This window comes from Bombus pyrosoma, linkage group LG18 (genome assembly GCF_014825855.1).
Source record: "Bombus pyrosoma isolate SC7728 linkage group LG18, ASM1482585v1, whole genome shotgun sequence".
Classification (NCBI taxonomy): Eukaryota; Metazoa; Arthropoda; class Insecta; order Hymenoptera; family Apidae; genus Bombus; species Bombus pyrosoma.
This window is the reverse complement of record NC_057787.1, coordinates 78,132-96,845: the sequence shown is the minus strand read 5'-3', so window position 1 is coordinate 96,845 and position 18,714 is coordinate 78,132. Positions and strand designations below refer to the sequence as shown.

Below are 18,714 nucleotides of genomic sequence, written 5' to 3'. Positions count from 1 at the left end.
ACTTCTCTGCACAACGGACGAATTTACTCGTTCAATGCAGAATCTTCTGACACGTGGCAATTCGCTCTCTACGATCGAGAGGAAAAACAGAGCTGTTTCACCGGGTCGGTTACATTATATCTTCGGGACGTCAGAACGCTTAAGCCTTACGAACGCTGTGAAATTCTTGTCCCGAGTGTTTCTTCGTGTCACGTTTTAAAGGATCATAAATGAACCGATTCGATCAACAAGTCACAACGAGAAAGAAAGCGAGCTAAAGGAATTCTATGAGCTGAAATGGAAGTTCTTCCGAAACTTCAGCGAATGAGAAATTGTTGGCGCGTTAAAATTCGCACGGCCAAACGCGTGCGACAGAATCGAATCCTTCGGGGTGGAAAATTTCACGAAAGGACGCGGGAAGCATACGTGGCCCACAAAATTTTCTAGAGACGCCAGCGAGAAGGCAGCTGTTGGCGCCGCCTGCCTCTCTCACCTAGGCGCCCAGCTACTTCCCACTTCGAGTCAACGGTGTTTCACCCTTTCACGCCCATCTAACCCTTTCTCGACTACGCGTTTTCTCCTTCGCTTAATAGACTTTAACGAGTCGCAGGACGCGGCGAGAAGAAGGGAGGAACCGATAGGGGGCGCCGTGGTTAAATTAGAAAACTCTCGGCAGGCCAATACCGGGGGAATATTTAAATTAGGTGAACGCCCCCGCGCAAGGGCCTATCCTTAATGAGGTGGATGAACGATCGAGAGTTTTCGGTGGTTTCGCATTCCCTGCTCTTTTAGTTTTGCTTCTTTTCCCGACTTTTTCAGCGCAAAATCGACCGTGAATTTATCCTAAAATCAATTTACACAGGAAGATCGACCAGAGTTCGTACGAAACAATTTGCACGCCATTTATAATTACACTTTCGTATAATACCCGGTGATAATAAACGAAAGAATCGATCAGCTCTGATTAACGCGTTCGAGAGGGACTAAAGGATCTCATTCGGGACGAAAATTGCGAATTAGACTCCCCTGATACAGTTTTGTTAGGAAAGTGTTATTAGTGTATTAACATGCCACGTTAATGATGCCGTGGGTATATACCACTTTCTATGGTCATGTAAACGTAATAACGTACATCAGCCTACAGTACCCTTGATGATTAATATTGCGCGCTGTCCAACGATAATACTGTTACACTAACGTTACAGTAATTATTCCTACAGCCCAACGGATTATTTTCTATCGAATGAATAACTAGACATGCTTGCATTATTAAATTGTCGTAATTCGGCTGGCTTCATATAGTAGTAAAATCCGCGATAGAGCGCTCGAATATTGATATCGTCGATCCCGTTCCTAACGTACAATTTCCGTGAAATATGCATCAAAGTGACGCGGCAAATGACAACGTAAATGGGAAATATCGACTGTTCCACGAACTACGGTTTCGACGTTCTTGTATTTTTTATCGAATCTCGTCGTAACGATTGATGATATTTACATTCACGATCAGGAAAGGAGAAAGATAGTACGGCAACGATATTAAGCACAAAAAACGAATGTTCGAGGCGACGTCGCGCGGAAGATGGGGGTAGGGGGAGGGGGGCGCGAGAGAAATTAAAGGATCCAATTTAAAGCATCAAAAAACCCGTGTTCAAGAACTCTGCGAAGAATCCGACTCTCAATTAATAAGATTAACTTTCGCGACTGCAGTAGCCGCGTTTTGAGACTGTTTCCCTTGGCCTGGTTCGTCCGTTATACGTCTAACAGATATTGGATAACCAGGAATAAGGTACGTACACAGATAACATCGAAGCTCCCTTTGCGTTCGAACAAGGTGAGCCAGAGGTAAAGAAGAAAAGCGGAGAGAAACGAAGAGAAGAAAACTAGAATGAAAGGCAGAACGAGAATGGGAACGATCTGAGGATCAAGGGGGTTCCAGGAGCTGGGGAAGCATCTTACGCGATCAGACTTCATAAGCAAGCGGAGCCCCTTCAGTCTTGGAAGGCAAACAACCTTGCACTTCCCCTCGCCCTCTTCTCGTCCACTTTCCTTTCCTCTACTCGCTTCTCCTCTTTTAACCTCTGGTTTCTCGTGCTTCCACCGTTCGCCCTCGGGACCCACGAATCCTTCGTCCTTAAATCCTCGAGCACAGATGCCGGGGATGTACCGGCGTGCACCCTACGTCGAATCCTCCCCGGTATTTTATATTCACCTCAAATCATGCATATTTAATCGCAGAAACGGCTCGATCTATTTTCCCTAAGAGTTAATCGTACCGCCATGAACCACTGTAAATATCCTTCCTACGAATCTCCGATGCGCCTCCTTTGTTTCTTGGATTCCTGGATTTCCCTTAACATCGTTTTATTTCCGCCGACGCTGGTTCGAGGAAGATAAAAATATTTTCCGCTCTATTTTCTCACACGGATCTTCGTATTTCATGAATCTGTAAAAATTATCCAACGAACACTATGCCAACCGTCTTCTTCTCGGAATTTCCATGTCTGATCGTCCGCGCGTAATCGTCTCGATTACATGCACTGGATTTGTCTCTGGAACACTTGTTCGGTAGGTGCCGTCAACTCTTTGCCATCTCCTCGGTAATTTGACAGCGAGCTAAGAAACTTATGGTAAGTAAGCGTTATGGAAAAGAAGCTCGGTTCACGGTCGCACCGAGTACATAATCAACGTCGACGACCATTCGTACGTACGTAACGCTTTTATCGTCGGTATAGCGTGACCAATGCAAAATTGGAAGGAAAATAGGCCAGCCGGATGCAACGTGTCGAACTGTCATCGAGAGGACGTCTCGCGCGAACGAAGCTGAGCTGGCTAGTCTATTTCTGACTGCGCCTATAGACTCTGTTAAACGCGATATCACATTGAAAGACCGACCGATTCAGTTCGTTGGCGACGAACAGAATTTAGAATCTCATACGTTTGCTTTATAATTCGGTACGAAATAATTTTAGAATCTTTCGGAATGAAAATATCAATTGATTTAAATTTATCAGTACGTAACCGGGAAAATATAGTTAGTAATCAATGGACGAGTAAAGATCAAACTGAACGAATATCTACGTAAAGTCTGGAATTTGCCAGTCTCTGATAGAAATAGTAATAATCACGACGTACTTGTTTCGGTAAGACAGCAGTCGTTTTATCTGTCCTCTCTGACAGGACGAAATGTCATCGAACCAAAGTCTCGCCGTGAAAGCTCGCAGAATTTGAATGCAGTGCAACTGCAACTGCTCGGATGCGAAGTTCGTTCGGTTAATTTGCGACCAGTGAATACGTAGCTATCGACTTTCGGTTCGATTCCAACGATATGTAAATAAGGATGCATGTACACGCAGTATCTACGTGTGTTAACATATCAATGGAAAAGTCGTATGAATTTTTAGCGAGACCGGTCGACCACTTCAATTTCCATTTGCCTTTTCTGCTTCATTTTCTTTAATCCTGCTTCGCTATAAATGCGCGCCTGGCCATCATTCACGATCAATCGTTCGCGCGAATTATCGAAAGAAATTAGCAGATGTTTCGTCGGGCATTTGCATATGCAAACGGCGAAGGAAACGATACGGTTTCAATTACAGCCAGCAGAGCAGCACCAATCCTATCGACGTTCTCACGGTCGGATTTGACTTTACTCAACTTACTTATAGAACGCTCGTTCTCCCTCCCTCTTCCGCCACCCCACCCGACCCTCCCCTGTTCGAGTCACTTAAGTTCTCTGAAAGTAGCTGTACGTCGCGGATATCAAAGAAAGTCTTGTTTTAATGAAACCTAATTATACACGGAAGTCGCGGGACACGTTCGACCCAAGTTTGCATAAACGGACGGATTTGGGACACCTGACGAATAATTCCTAAAGTTCGCGGGATCGCAGCACGATACCGCACTGCCGGATTGATAATTAGTTTTAATTTTCTCTCTTTCCTTAAGAACTAATCTAAGCGGATTATTTTCTGCTCGCGCAATGAATAAACGAACGATGCGACTTATTTTCACATTGGCGTCCAATGGCTTCGAAATCTAATGGAAATAGCTTCCAAAACGATGTCATCGGAGAACAGTCCTTCTCACATTCTGCAAGCGCCGGTAAAGATGGTAAGATGCAAAGGAAGAATCGGAAGCGTATGATCGGGAAAAGGTGTAAACGCAAGTGGAACAACAAACGGTCGCATGAACCTTTATCAGCCTCTGGAGACGCGTGGTTGTTGGTTTGGGTGGAAAACTACACCGGATATAAGCAATGGATAAGAAAAAGTTCCGCGGCTCTATGAAAAATGCAACGCTCGAGTTATCGTCGAGGTGAATTTTTCATCGGCGCGCGAGTCGAGCTGCTGCTGCTGCCGAGCGTTGCGTCGCGTCCCTTCAACGCCGCCTTCCGTTTTAACCCGCTTTTCTTTTTTCTTCAACCTTGCCCTCGCTCCTCCTTTTTTCTTACTTGTTTCTAACCTAGCCACCTTCTTTCGTGACATAAGCATGGCAAGCGTTCGGCAGAGGAAAGTTTCGAAGTGACCTGCGACGGAGCAAACCCGTGCCGGGAACTTGCTTCTGACATCCCGGAGAAACGCAGCCGAGCGATTTCTCTCCCATATCTATGCACTACGGGAACCTACTTTCCAAACTGCAATACACTGCGAAGAAATTCTTCGGGGAACCATTGTAGCGAGAACACGCGATGTCGGTGCATCCGGTGGCAGGAAACCGAGAAAACGTTACCAAACTGCCGATGAAACGAGCGACACGCTTGACTTTTGCCATTTCAACTCTAAACCGAGCATCCCGCTCGCAGCTAGCTTCGTCAGAGGTATCATTCGATATTGCGATGCATGAAAACTGTGGAGATATTTATTCCAAAGGAACGTGGCCCGAACGCCGTCGATTCTGATAATTTGCTGACGCCTTGAAATGTATATTTATTCAGATTTTCATTTAACCTAGTTTCTTCTATAAATTCAAGTGACATTTACATTTCAGTGCTATTCTCAAGTAGTATAAATACCTAAATGATCGATATGATAATAGCGTAAAACTTTCTCTAACTTCGATGAAATCGTGAACTATGAAAAATCAGCGGTTACCCCGCCGATGCTTCCCCTTCGATGCAACAAATGATACTTTAGTCGCAATAATGCAGCATAATAACTAGTTAAAAATTCCAGATATCGATATTTTTAAACTACGAACGAAAGTGGCAGATTATCGTTTTTAAGTATCGTATTTAAGTAAATTCGATTCATTTCGAGGGAGGGCGCGTTTCATTTCCTTGCGAAGGGGAAACTTTTTAACAACCATCCTGAACAAAATGTTTCCTACCACATTCTCATTCGCGATGCGCAAGTATGACTTGACTTACTACGTGTTCGAATGCCTCCTTAGAAGGGGACATTATTGCGTAAGATAATTAAACGAAGTCACTGGAATGGATAAATTAAATCGTCTACTATTTCTCGGCCCTGTAATTAGTCGTCTACCCAAAGCGCACTGTCAAAGAACACTTCCTACGCTACGTTATCAGGAGACAAGCTGTTAATTAAGTGAACCATTTCGTCTGCCGCTTCAGGTAACAGCTTTCTGGATAACTGGTACACTTTTGTACAAGTGTAAATGTTCGTCGAAGCAGCCATCGCGAGGAGATTAGAAAATTCCAATGAGCGCAGTTGCGAATGGCCTACTAAATGGAAGTGAGTAATTATGTATAAAAGGGAAAAATACGTTGCGAAACGGTCGCGAAAGAACAGCCTTGCTTAATTCGAAAACTTTCAGAAACGAAACTGTTAATGAGAATTCTTGTTTCTTCCCAGGGAAATTCCGAAACTAAACCTATTTCAACTACGACCGGCCAAATGCGAGTCTCCATACGTGGCGGAGATCGCGATATAGATTCAGGTACCTCGATGTGGATCGAAGCTGAAGAACACTGTTCGTAAGGCTGAATGCAAACAAAAAAAAGAGGAAAAAAGAGGGGGAAAAAGGGAGGGAGACAGAACGGAGGGAGATGGAGGAAAAGAGCAAGAGAGGCTTGTCGCGACCATTGCAGATTGGAAGTATGAGGTGAGGTCGCGGAAGCAGAGATAGGGGAAAGGTTCGAGAGAGGCAGATAGGAGAAATTCTACGGGGCGTAGACGGGATAAGTTATCGTTGTGTCTCAGGATGCACACCGACATTATTTCGTATCTTGCAGGACACTTCGAGCAATGAGGACGTCCTGCAGCGCACGCTGCCGGAATCCATAACGAGGTCTTATCTATCTTAGTCCGGCTTCCTTTTTTCCTTTTTCATTCTCCTTCTCGCTTCCTTCCATTGCAGCCATTTCCTCTCAGCTATACTCCTTCGTGCCGAGATGCTTTTGACTAGATCCAACTATACGCGTGCTTCTCTCTAAATTAGAACCGGCTCCCATAACCCCTATCATTCTGTTTTCTGCTATGATCTCTACCTTGAAATTCATGTCGAAATTTCAAATCTACAGGAAGAATGAAACGTTCGCTGGACAATGTGTACCGCGAAAATCCAACTGCAACTTCCATCGATTAACGCATCGCGCACGGTCAAGTTAGCAATCGGAGCACAGAGTAATTGCAGGATTCAGATGCAATCAACACGCGTGATTTACTCCTAATATTTCATCCAGCGCTGGATTTACGGAGCGGCCAAGTCTCGTTGGTGAATACGTTTTTCAAGACAAACAAGCATCGATTACATCGCCAGTATTGCGAACGTATTTTTCTACGAAATAACAGATGCGGTTCCGATGATATTTTTGCCGTTATGATCCAAAATAGGAGAAATTGCTAACGCGCGTGCGAGAACTCAATACGAGGAATGGAAGATTCGCGATGAGAACGAAAAACAAAAAAAAAAAAGCTGTACCGGGTGATCGCAATGTTTCGATAGTCTTCTATTTCCGGCAGCTTTTAAAATGGTAGTGTACGGGCTTGGTCGCGGCGACGACCGCATGTTCGTACTTTACGCGCCGCGGACCGCTAATAACAAACCTCGCGAGGTGATTACACGGCGTGATTTCGCGCAGATTGGACGAGTGATTAATTCTTGCGGACAATCCGCGCTACCACCCCTCCCCCCGCCCTCCCTCGACAGCCAAACTGTCGCGTCGACCAGAGCCCTCCCGTTTTCCTCTGTTCGTCGCCGCCCTCTGTGGATTTGTCGCTCGTACCAACCACGGCAAGGATATTTTAATTCCGAAGCGGCGGCGGAGCGGTTTGGAACGGTTATTAATTCGTGTGTCGAGGGTCCGAGCGCCGGCCGAGCCGGAGATTCCAATGACCAACAACGGGTGCGACGGAGACCGATCGTCGACGATGCTCGTAAAAACAACCCCATTGTTATCGCCGTCCCGTAGCTCGTTTCGCAGTGGGCGGCACTCGAATTGGCGCACGGGGGAAAAACAAAAAGAAACGAGAAGCGAAGTTTCACGTACGCGTCGTAGCATGCGAGCTGTTCCTCTCCGCTCCCCTCCGCTCCATTCCACCTGCTCTTCCAGATATACACACGTATGCAAACGCACGTGTGCCAGCATGCCCCTCCCGTTATCGCGAAACGATCACCGCCGCGCGATTCCACCAGTTTCAGAAACTTCTATGGGAACGAAAGTGGATTGATTTTTCACCGTCGTTTTTCGCGGCGAAGCTACATTTTTCGGGCAAAACGACAGGAAAACACGGAAACGATTTTATCCCCGGTATAAGACGGATGTGTCGTTGTTGCCTTCAATCATTCGAAAGCCTTTGTGCCTTCCAACCGCGTCCCAAATTTTCCCATTTCCAATCATCACGGGAATCGCTTAACGAGCCAAAATTCACGCGCAAATTCGTACTCGGCCGTCGCACGGTAAAACATACTTGAACTTTACGCGCAACATTGCGCATCGCGTTTGGAAATATCGTCGATTGTTATTTTCCCCGTGGCGTGGGGTGGAGATTCAATCGGGACAGTGGTCAGGCCATTCGCGAGACAATATAAATTTCCAAGGGTTGAGCGGCTCTTTTTGGTGCTCTCGTCTGTTCTTTTATATTCAACGCGTAACCGTTGCACGTAATGCTTGCACGTTACGCTTGGATGTAGGTGAGAGTACGTCGAAACGAATGGCGGTTTGCGTATGCGGGATCTTGCGGAGGAGCGCGATTCTTTTCCATTGATTAATACCCGGCCACCCTTCGAAACTGTTTTTCGACCCTTTTTCTCTCTCGGCAGGGCAACTCGTTTCGCGACGACAGACTCATCTCCGATTTTATGCCTCGTTTGAGGCCGCACCGGCTAACCCCTGCCTCTCCTTTGCTTCGCTCCCTTCAGGACACGCCAGGACGGACCCTCGTTGCAACGCTGCCGCCCGCCATGAAAATCACAGGCCACGAGACTCGCGGGGAATGCTCTATTTGGTATTTAAATAAGCGTACGTGTACGCTCGCCTTGTCCCGTAACCGTATGGGACAAGTTCACTGAGCTTCTTTTCGGGAAAACCGGTTGGGGGACCCTGCCCCTTCGATATTTATCACGAGGGAAAGGGCCCGGTCAATTATACCATGGATGGTAAATATGCTAATCCGAATGACGCCAACCATGTATCCAAAGATAAAAACAATCGTAAAAGCCATAAACGCCGACACGTGCGTTTCTCTACTTCCATCGATAGATAATGCGTTACCGATGGATAACCCGTGCGTTTTATATCAGCGTTTTATTTTAAGTTATTTTAGAAACATGTTAACAGATAAATACATTGGCGCACAAAAGCGCTTGAAAACTCATCGCAGAAGGCTTTCATGTTCACACTGCATGAGTCATATGAAACATTTTGAAAATTCGTCATTGATGAAATTACATTGGTGTAAGTCATATTCTGTTTCCATGAAATAGCGTCTTATATCTATTATCATAAAAAAAGATATTATATTTCTTCTAATAGTGAAAACATCGCGCGTAATAAAGTTGCCACTTAATTAATTATTACGAAACTAAAGGGGATGACACCTGTGAAGGTTGCTACATTCGCGTAACTATGCTACGTTCAAATTCTCAAAATCTTGACTTACACCACTATGATTTTTAACACCGTGTACAAAACAAAGAGAAACTTGTAAAATTCTAGCGGGATGAAAAATTGCGCTGACTTTATAGTTTCCCTTTCAGGATAATTCAAGTGCGCGGCAAAATGAGGAAAAGCGATAGAACCTACTCGGGCAAACTTTCGTTACAACGCTATCCTGCAAGGGTATAATTTTCGTGACCGGTGAATGCATGCTTGGGAAAGCGGGACAAATTCTTCGCCAGCAGAAAACACGAGCTTACTTTTCGTCTTTGGCTGGAAATAAGAGTTTCCGTTCTTGTTATTAAGACCGCGGAAGCAATAAGAACAGCGAAGCGAAACGCAAGAAGTTTACCTGCGTTGCTTGTTAAAAACCTACCGATGAACAGATTATAAGAGGTCATGGAGCCGATCGATTTCTTGCGTGCGTAGCGTTGGAAAAGAATAGGTAATAAACGTTCCATGAGAACGTAGAGCAAAAGAAAAGGAAAGAAAAAAGAAAAAGAAAAAAGAAGAATATCGGAATGAGAGAACGGTTGGTCGATCTGTTCGAAAACAGGAGGAGAAACGATATCGCGCGAGTGGTTAATTCAGCGATTTCACCGATAACGGAAACCCTTGAAAATAAAGTTGCTAGCTTTTCTGGGGAGACACGACCAAGTCAATATTGTCTTACCGTGCTAAGCGCGCTAAAGTACACCGCGAGAGCTGTGCCGTGCAGAAAACTTTATATATCTCAGTGCGTAGTTGCGAACAAACTTGACAGAATCCAACAATAAGGCAAAGTTCCGTCTCTTCGTTGTCTCCTTCTTCAGCCTTGACTAAAAATAAATACACCTCATCGTAACCTCATCGGCTGCGTCCCGGACGAAAAGAGACGTCCTGTGTCGTCCGCAGCCACGCATCATTTTCAACGACAGGAAAAAAGATAGCCAGGACGCCCGAATCCCTAAATCCATTGCTTGAAGTATGTTTCACTCTGAAACGAAGATGATTACGAAACGTTTCTCTGATTCGTTGCGCGCAACGTGATGTAATCGGTACACTGGTGGAAAGTATTTTGGTATTTCGTAGAAACTGGGGGACTATTGTCAAACTATTTTCGCTATGATCTTTGGAAAACGGACACGACACAGCGTTGAGCTCGCTTTCGAGATAGGAGCATTATTTTCTGAGACTCGTGCATGTATAAAAGAGGATTTTTCATGAAGATTTCACTATTAATGAACGTTTATGATATTTTCAACAATAGGTAGTCTATTGTACGGTAAAAGATATTAATATAGCTTTACTCTATAATATATTCTTTGGAATATCGAAATGCTCATATGTGGATGGTAACGTATGTTTCAAATTTCCAACATTGTTATAAAAAATACTATCGCATTGGGAATTTTTGTCCGGACTAATCTCATATAAGATCGAATCGATCATGTCCAGCCGCTAATAATCTTCAATTGTTAAAGCAAGGAATCTTTTCGACAATGATACTAGTCGCTTAACGACTCGAACGTTATTCCAAGGTTGTAAATATCGCGTTAATCGAGTGAGCTTAGATTCGAACGTAATCCAGAAGAGTTGGCGCATTTTATAGTAATGTTGCTACGGTCGAGAGTTTGTCGCGTTCTCCTCGAAGGCAATAGAATCTGGCGGGACTTTTCAGAAGTATGTAACTTTCAGTGACTCGACTATGGCCAGGAATAAAGTCTCAAGTATCCGGTACTCGACTATAGCCGTAGAGAACCCCGCTGCGATAAAATCTAATGAGACGTCGGAGAACTCGAGAATCCCACGAAGAACGAAATTACAGATTCTCTACCCTATATTTTGTCCGCCTAACGTTCGACGTCCAATCTTTTATTAACGCCCTGCCCGAAATCGATTTTTCAATTCCACCTAGACTCTAAGCGCGGCTCTCATGTGACGCAATCGCCTCTCTTTCGAGAAATGTTAATCTACGATAGTGGTATCTCGATCAATGCGCCGTTTAACTCACTCTCAGATCCGCGGAGACCCTTCGACGTCCTCTTGAAAGACGTTCAGTCAAAGTAGACCGATTGCGTTTGTTTTTCAGACGCAATCCTTCCGTCTTAGAAATTGCATTCTAGATGGAATACGTGGAACAACATAGCCTGCTGGCTTATTCTATATAACATATATATAAATCCTAGAATATTCTAGTCTTATGCTTCAACCTGCTTGCCGAGCAAAATAAGTCAATTGGATCTTTTTCATTCGTCTTCTGGATATAAATAATCTCTTTACTTGTAAATTAATGAATGATTTTTTTTTTTTTTTTTTTTTTTAGTGAATCATTTCTATTAGAAATAGATAATATTCATCCCTGGCAGAACTAAAACTAATTTGCTTCTATTAAATTCTAATCCTATAATTGTAAAAGTTTTTGATTAGGAAATGATCCAATTTAATAGATTTAATATCACAGCATTTCTCATTTAATGTTACGGGAGATAATTGCCGAATAATTAACAAATATTTACTCAAATTAAGTCGAAATGCATTCGTACGTAGAGCGATATTTTAAGGTGAAAGAACAATCTGAAAAATCGAATAAGAGCTGGTCCTCGAGCGGTGGCATAACCAAAAGGATTGTAAAAAGATACACCATTTACTTGGAAAAGGACGCGTCTTTTGCGAGACGATAAGGGAGAACAGAAGAGAATAGAGAATGCGCCCGCATGATATATCGCTTTCCTTTGTCGAATGTTCTCCGTGCACGGCTGGCCGGCGTATCGTTCACATTAGCCTCTTTACGATCGATTAATTCCTCGGCTGCGGAACAAAACATCTCGCCGTGTGAACGATCTACAAAGTCGCCGGCGGCGCTCTGTCACGGGCTTTGTCGACGCGTTTAGACGGCAAAGTGCGCGATAAAAATACCTCCATAAAAACTACGATATCTCGCCCAACAATTACCACTGGCGGTCGATCTCTTCGACTGTGGCTGTGATTCGTAAGTAAGCCTAACCTAACCTAACCTAACTTGGCAATTCCGCCCCTAATCAAATGGAATTTACAGGCGAGAATACGGTCAATCGTTCGGTGAATCGAGCTTAAAACAATTCAAGCCGTAAGTAGAGTGAATTAGCTCGAACGAGACGACACCTCTCGTACGAGTAGCGAAGATGTCAATGGTCGTGTTCCTAGTTTACACGAGCGCCGTGCGAATTATCGGGAGCTGGAGAGGCTGCGATTCTCGAATTAACGAGCCTGGCTCGCGTACTAATGAAAACGTACAGTTAAATTAGCAGCATCGACCATTTGGTCGTACGCCAACCGGGTAATTTACAAGTACAATAATTTCGGTGCAAAGTTCAAGCCGGGATTAGTGGAGAAAGCCCGCGATGGCTTTAACGAGTCGTGTTTACCGAAACAAGAAAATAACGGAGAAAGTGTTTACTTACTTTTCGAGGATCGGCACGCGCGATATCGACGAACATCCGCGAGCCAGATAACCTCGTTGATGGTTCCAGAGAGTAGAAATGAATCTGGTATAGAAGGCCCAGGGTAGAATAGCCAAACAAGGTAAACGGCGACAAAAAGCACCAAAATAAACAAACGTTGATCGTCACGTGGCACACAGAGATACGCACAATGGGAATCCAGTGACCGATTCTCTTCCACGAATAAACAAAACACTGTGAGCGCGTGGAGGCCGATCAACAACGTTCCTTTCGCTCTCGTTTGCCTTTTACCTCCGTTTACCCCGCACTGTCGAACACGAATCACTTTTTTACGTGTTTTCTTATTCCTTGTTGACGACTGGAAATCGTAGTCCAAACGAGCCAGATCGTTGTTGATATTTTGGCGGGTTTCCTCGACCTGCCGCTAGAGTATCGCTTCGACTCTCGATCTCGCGCCGCTCCGTTTCGTCGTCGATTGCTCGCATCGATCGTATCGATCACGTTGCGCGGCACGCGACCGTCAAAAGTGGCGCAACACGACCGCACACAGCTCTTCGCGAATTCTTTCGTCCCAGCGGTGTAATTTGGGGAAAAGCGATAGAACGACAAACGACGACGACGACGACGACGACGACGACGACGACGACGACAACGACAACGACGACAACGACGACAACGGCGAGTGAGAAAGGACACGAGTTAAGCGCTTATTCGACGGGAAAAATCGTCGCGGCGAGTGGTCGTGCACGAGTGTAGCTAGCGTCGAGAAGAGGTCGAGAGAGAGGAACGACCGACGCGGCGACGGTCGCGTGTTATCGATTCGTGGCCGTGGAAAGCCGGCGAGGCAGTCGAGATAGAGAGAGAGAAAGAGCGAGAGAGAGCTTTTTCTTCGCGTTCTCTCCCTCTTCTCCCTGCTCTCCTGAATCCTCACTCTCTCTCTCTCCCTCCTTCCCTCTCACCCTTCTTTGCGAACCTCGTGCGACGCGGTCACCGTACCAGTCCCACAGTCCGAGAGTAGCCAGTATATAACACCACTCTCTCCTTCTCTCTCTCTCTTTCTCTCTCTATCTCTCTCTCTCTATCTCTCTTGTATCCGTAAATCGTACGATCGAGTATTGCCTCCAACCGACGATCCTGTCCTGCGTTGTTATTTACGACAGATCGAGACTAGTTCTGTGTGTTACGCTATCAACGGCGACAACGTGCGTACCGATATGACGCGTACGTACTACGGAAGACAGGACGCGTCTCCCTCGAACGTCCGGGTCGGACTGAGCGTGGCAGGGCGAACTGGAGACCCATGGAGTCGTTCGAGGTACCGACTACCCCCACCCGGAGGAGCCACGCTTCGGCTTTCCCAACCCTCGTCAACCGCCTTCCCCTCGCAAACCCCATCCGAACCTAGCGATGGCCATTCGATATTCTCTATGTCGCAAGTTTTGGAGCAATTTACTAGTACGAATGTTCGAATCGCTTCGAGCACTAGTCGAGTTTAAGTCCGTCCCCTCCAACGGGATCGTCGATCCACGGGAATTTAAAACACTCGAACGTCTCCGAAGACCGATAATTTCTCAACCTTTACACGCGAAGTAGCTTATTATTCTTTTCGTTGAAAAAACACTATCGTTATAATATTTCTGAGCTGTGCGCACACCGGAGAACACACTGTCCCGCGACAGTTTTGTCGCTCTCGCTCGCATCGATCGAAAGTTCGATTTCTTCCTCTTTTAATAACGAAACAGTCGTTCTGCAGTCGCGTCGTCAAATCCGCTCACATTCGTATAAACGAATGACCTTTCAGCAAAGGACGAAATCGTCGCACGACAAATCGTCGATAGTGCGAACATAGCCTAACGGATTAGTCCGTTATACACGTTTATTATTATCAAAGGTTATAATTAAAGTTACCATCGAAACGCTCGAATATTCCGAAAATCTGTACAGTTTTTAAATGTTTCATTATTTTTAACAGAGTATTTATATATTATATAGTATCTTGAATATTGTAAAAATTTTTGAAATTAAAGTAACACTTCCAATCTGAAATTTCTTCTATCGGATGTTCAAAACCGCTGGAACTCGCTTAAACACATCGCTACAGGCATTCTATTCTTCTATGTTGTCCTTTTCTCTTTTCCTCCAGCTTCTGCTTTCCTCTGCCTCTCCCTCTATCTCACGATCTTGCTATCCCTACCTACATTTCCCTACCCTTGCCGCGTTGCTTCGTCCCTCTTTTCCGTCGCTTTCTCATTTCTTCTCTCACTCTCCCGAACACTGGCGTGCACTCTTGGTGCTGGCTCCCCTTCTCTCTTCTCTACCGACCGCACTCCGTCCCGTTCCCTTGCTTCGGTCCTCGTCGTGGCACCTTTCGTCCTCTACTTCGGAGGTTTAAGGCCCGTTCAGTCTCAGTGTTTTCAATTTTTTTATTGATTTCGTTTAAAACAACACCTGTTTCCCCCTCACATGTAGACGCGTAGCTGCGCCCATGTTTTCTTTCCTTTGGAAAGGTCAACCTTTGGTTTCGCGCAACACGGCAGCAAATTTTCATACTTTCAAAGAAACGTTTTCAGCAGTTTAGATTACGCAATTAGAAATGTTGATGCGATTCTGTTAATGAGAAAGGCTCGTACGTTTTCACCGACGCGATTGAAATTTCAGTGATAAATTTTAATCTTTGTCGCGCCGCGTTGCTTATGCAGTCGGCATACCGTATTTTGTGTCGTCATTTAAACTCACCACGAAGATCGCCTTTTGGTAGGTTGCCATGGCTTCGCGGATCCGACGCCGCCGTTGCTTTCCCTCGTTTCTTTCTTTTTTCATATATTCTGTCACTGATATATCGCGCGTATCCGAATCGCGCAAACTTGATTTATGTCGCTCATTGCGCAAGAAAGACAGCCAAGGTAGTATTCCAAGTGACTGCCATGCGAATTCGTCTCTTAAATCAGGCCATCAGGCAAACCTAGATTCGCCAATCGCGTAATGGAATATCGTCGTTATCTTTCGTTGGCTGAACACGAATTACTAACGACACGATTGACCCGGTACATCGATTGAAATCAAGTAACTTAGAATAGAATAAACAAGAACGAAAGTCTCGGTCACTGTTTCACGGTAACGTGGCATTATATGTCTATATCATAAAAGCTGCTACATCTCCGTGCAACCGGTTTAATCTGCTATCCGCGTTGCTCCCTGGATCGCTTAATTGCCAAATAAATCTATCTAACTAGACAACTGTAGCGATAAACTAGCTGGTACAATCCTGCATAATACGTGTAACTGGCAATTAAAAGGCAACAGGGACGTTATTATTAAGCATAGAAAAAGTTAAGGTTTAGCAAGCTAGCAGTGTAGCGAGCGACTTTAAAAAGTTTACCAACGCAAACACTGTCCGTGCACTGCTGCGAGATCTTTTTATATAACGCCTTTATTAATTACGAGTTACATCGCGCTTGGTCGCGTTCAACTTTCTCACCGTTGCATCGTGAAAATCTGGGTACGTATCGAATCGCGAGAGAAGAAGAGGAGAAAAGGCGCGATAGAGCGAGGAGAAATCAGAACGGCGCTGCGTCGAAAAGAAATGGCTGCGAGGAAGTTTAAAAGGGAACGGCAATTTCGAGGTCAAAGGCTTTGGACAGGAGGATATCGACACACCGTGAGAGGACTGCAGCCGATAGGGTGAAAATACATTGTACGTTCTTACGTGCACCATAACCGACTCGCCTCACAGCTTTCTCGCTCTCGCGAAATAAAAATTTGAACAGCGTGGCCAGGATTGAAACGGTCTCGCAAATATTCTCGCGATATTCCCTTGTCTCTGGAGATGTCGGCTACCAGCCACTGAACTGTGGACCATTCCCGGCATACCCGACTACTACAACGTACAACTAAACAAATTCCTTTTTCCAACCAAGCTATGTTTTGTTGGGATTTCATAAAGCTTCTTCAAGGATATCTTAAATATCGTCGGACGCGCCGTAACACGGCCATCCGCCCGAGAACTCGGGTTAGCGCGAATTACAATTGACAAATTCCAAGGAACTCCATCGACGAGGCACGACGTGCATTTTCATCGCATCGAAACGACGGGATATATATTGCGTGTTTTCGTAAAATATTATTAAATACCATCGTAATTCTTCGGTTCGCTAATAACTGTATTTTATTCGCGTAACCTCGTTTGTCCACCTCACCGACAGACTGGAGTATTTCTTTAATAAAATGTTCCGGAATTTCTCCTACGAAGGAGGCGCCGGGGGAATATCAGTTCCTTTTCCTATCACATTTAGCGAGATCAAGAATGAATTTCGTACGACGCGGCACGATACGAGAGGGGAAGCTCTTTTGCACGACGATGAAAGCCAAAAACGGTAATCCGCTCGTCTCGCTGAAGGGCCAAAGGTTTTCCGCGATCATACGAAAACCTGCCCTAAAGCAACCAGGAACACCGGCCTGCTCCTCGTTTTCCCGACGACGCACCCTTCGCCTTCTCCGGCTCTCCTTTTATCAGCCTGCCCGCGAATTCGACGAAAAGGGACAAGGACCCTCTTGGAGCGGTTAAGATATTTCACGTCGGATCACCAGCCTTTCGTTCGACGGTACATCTTGCCTCGCGAAACCGCTTCACGGCCGGTTTAATTCGATCGGACAAACGCAAATGTGGTAAACGTGTTAAACGTGTGAAACGTTACGGAGCTCGTGTTATCTACGCCCTTTTCAAACCCGATGAACGTTCACTTTATATCCTACAACTTTCGCGTGAATTCGACCGAGGCGTGGATGAAGTAGATTCTTGGCACCGACAAGGTGGTCGAGATCGTGCCCGTCGTTATAATGAAGAATTTCCGGGATGGATTCTTAAACACGTAGAAAAGAAAGGCGTGAAAAGATCTCGTTGAGATAACACGCGAGAAACCGTTTTCGAAACTGAATATCTCGCGAGCAGAAACGGAACACAGAGAAACAGGCACATCGCTGCTTCCCAAACTCTGAATCGCGCATGCTGCACGGTGGAAAATTTAAAAGTTTACCAGGCTGCGATGCAACTCCGGAAATAAGAATTTTATGGATTATACAATACAGGTGGAGAATTCCGCATTGCCCTGTGTACTGAGTAACACGAAAACTTTCAAAATATTCCAAGAATACATTATCGTGTCATTTCCAAAGTACAATAGATCCGGCGTACGTACAGAATACAACCGTTTTACCATCCCTTCTTACCATCTCGATATTCTTCCGGTTGCTTTCTCCCATCTGAACGATACTGTTTGATTGAGTGATCGATTTAAAGAAGGTGCGATATCAATCGTAAGAATTATACGATATAGGGAGGAATAAAATGTATAATAATTGAGCGTAATCGATGAAACGTAGCCGTGGAAGGGTGGTCAGAGGGGACAATAACATAACTGATCCCGTTTCGCGACAGTGACGAATCATCCTCGGTTCCGGGGTCACCGGGAGGGCTGGACAGACCCTGTGGAAAAGAGAATGAAGCTGACGTAGAGGCAGCGCAGGAAACGAAGGTTTTCGGCCGCGTTTGTTCCGGGACTGCCGCAACACGAGTTACGGATAATAACGGCGGGCTATCCAACAGCCACCGGAGTCAAACCGCAACCCCATCAACATACGCCGCACGTACTGTTCGTGCACTTGCATACGTGCAGGTGTAGCTGCAGTTCACCCGACCTAACGTACAACAGAATACTCGAACGATTCTCCTGAGCGCACATAGTGCAAATCGAAAATTCGGCCAGCCGTACGTTCGCATTTTGTGGACTGATCACTGATTGTGATGAATTGCGGTATGGTTAATTATTTCTTAATTAAGAGTTGTCCCATGAAGAAGGAAGTTGTAAAAATTGCTAGGAGAAGGTATAAACTCAGACTGATAATTAAAGCAAATTAGTTAGAGTAAAGTCAATGCCATCTATATTTGATGAATCGTGAATCGAGTTTCAACATGCGAGATTTTACTATCGTTATATTTAACGCGTGCGCTTAGTCGCAAGTAGAACGTTGTAAGGAGCACAGTATCCATAAGCTTGTAACTTGGTTGCATTAATATTTGTATCCCAAGCTATCCACGGGCACGATGGCTACACGGATAGTTCCATAGTAGGTGCACAGGTATTTAGAGAAGTATACGAAAGTTGACAGCGTGTCCGCGTTGATAATTCAGCGCGCGCGTTTCCGTGCATTATAATTTAAAGTACAAGTTCTCTGACAGTGGTCTCCGCGTCATCA

The 18,714-nt window shown here is 45.1% G+C and overlaps 1 protein-coding gene across 5 annotated transcripts in view; it reads right to left on the bottom strand.

The window, feature by feature from the left end:
• Window positions 1-13,721, bottom strand: part of LOC122577264 — a 272,438-nt gene extending 258,717 nt beyond the window's left edge. For 3 of the 5 annotated variants that reach the window (XR_006320184.1, XM_043748459.1, XM_043748461.1), the window contains exon 1: window positions 12,463-13,721. The gene's annotated coding sequence lies outside the window, so the exon portion shown is untranslated. The remainder of the gene's footprint in view (window positions 1-12,462) is intronic. The other 2 variants (XM_043748460.1, XM_043748462.1) reach the window with 2 other exon arrangements.
• Window positions 13,722-18,714: the final 4,993 nt, after the last annotated feature.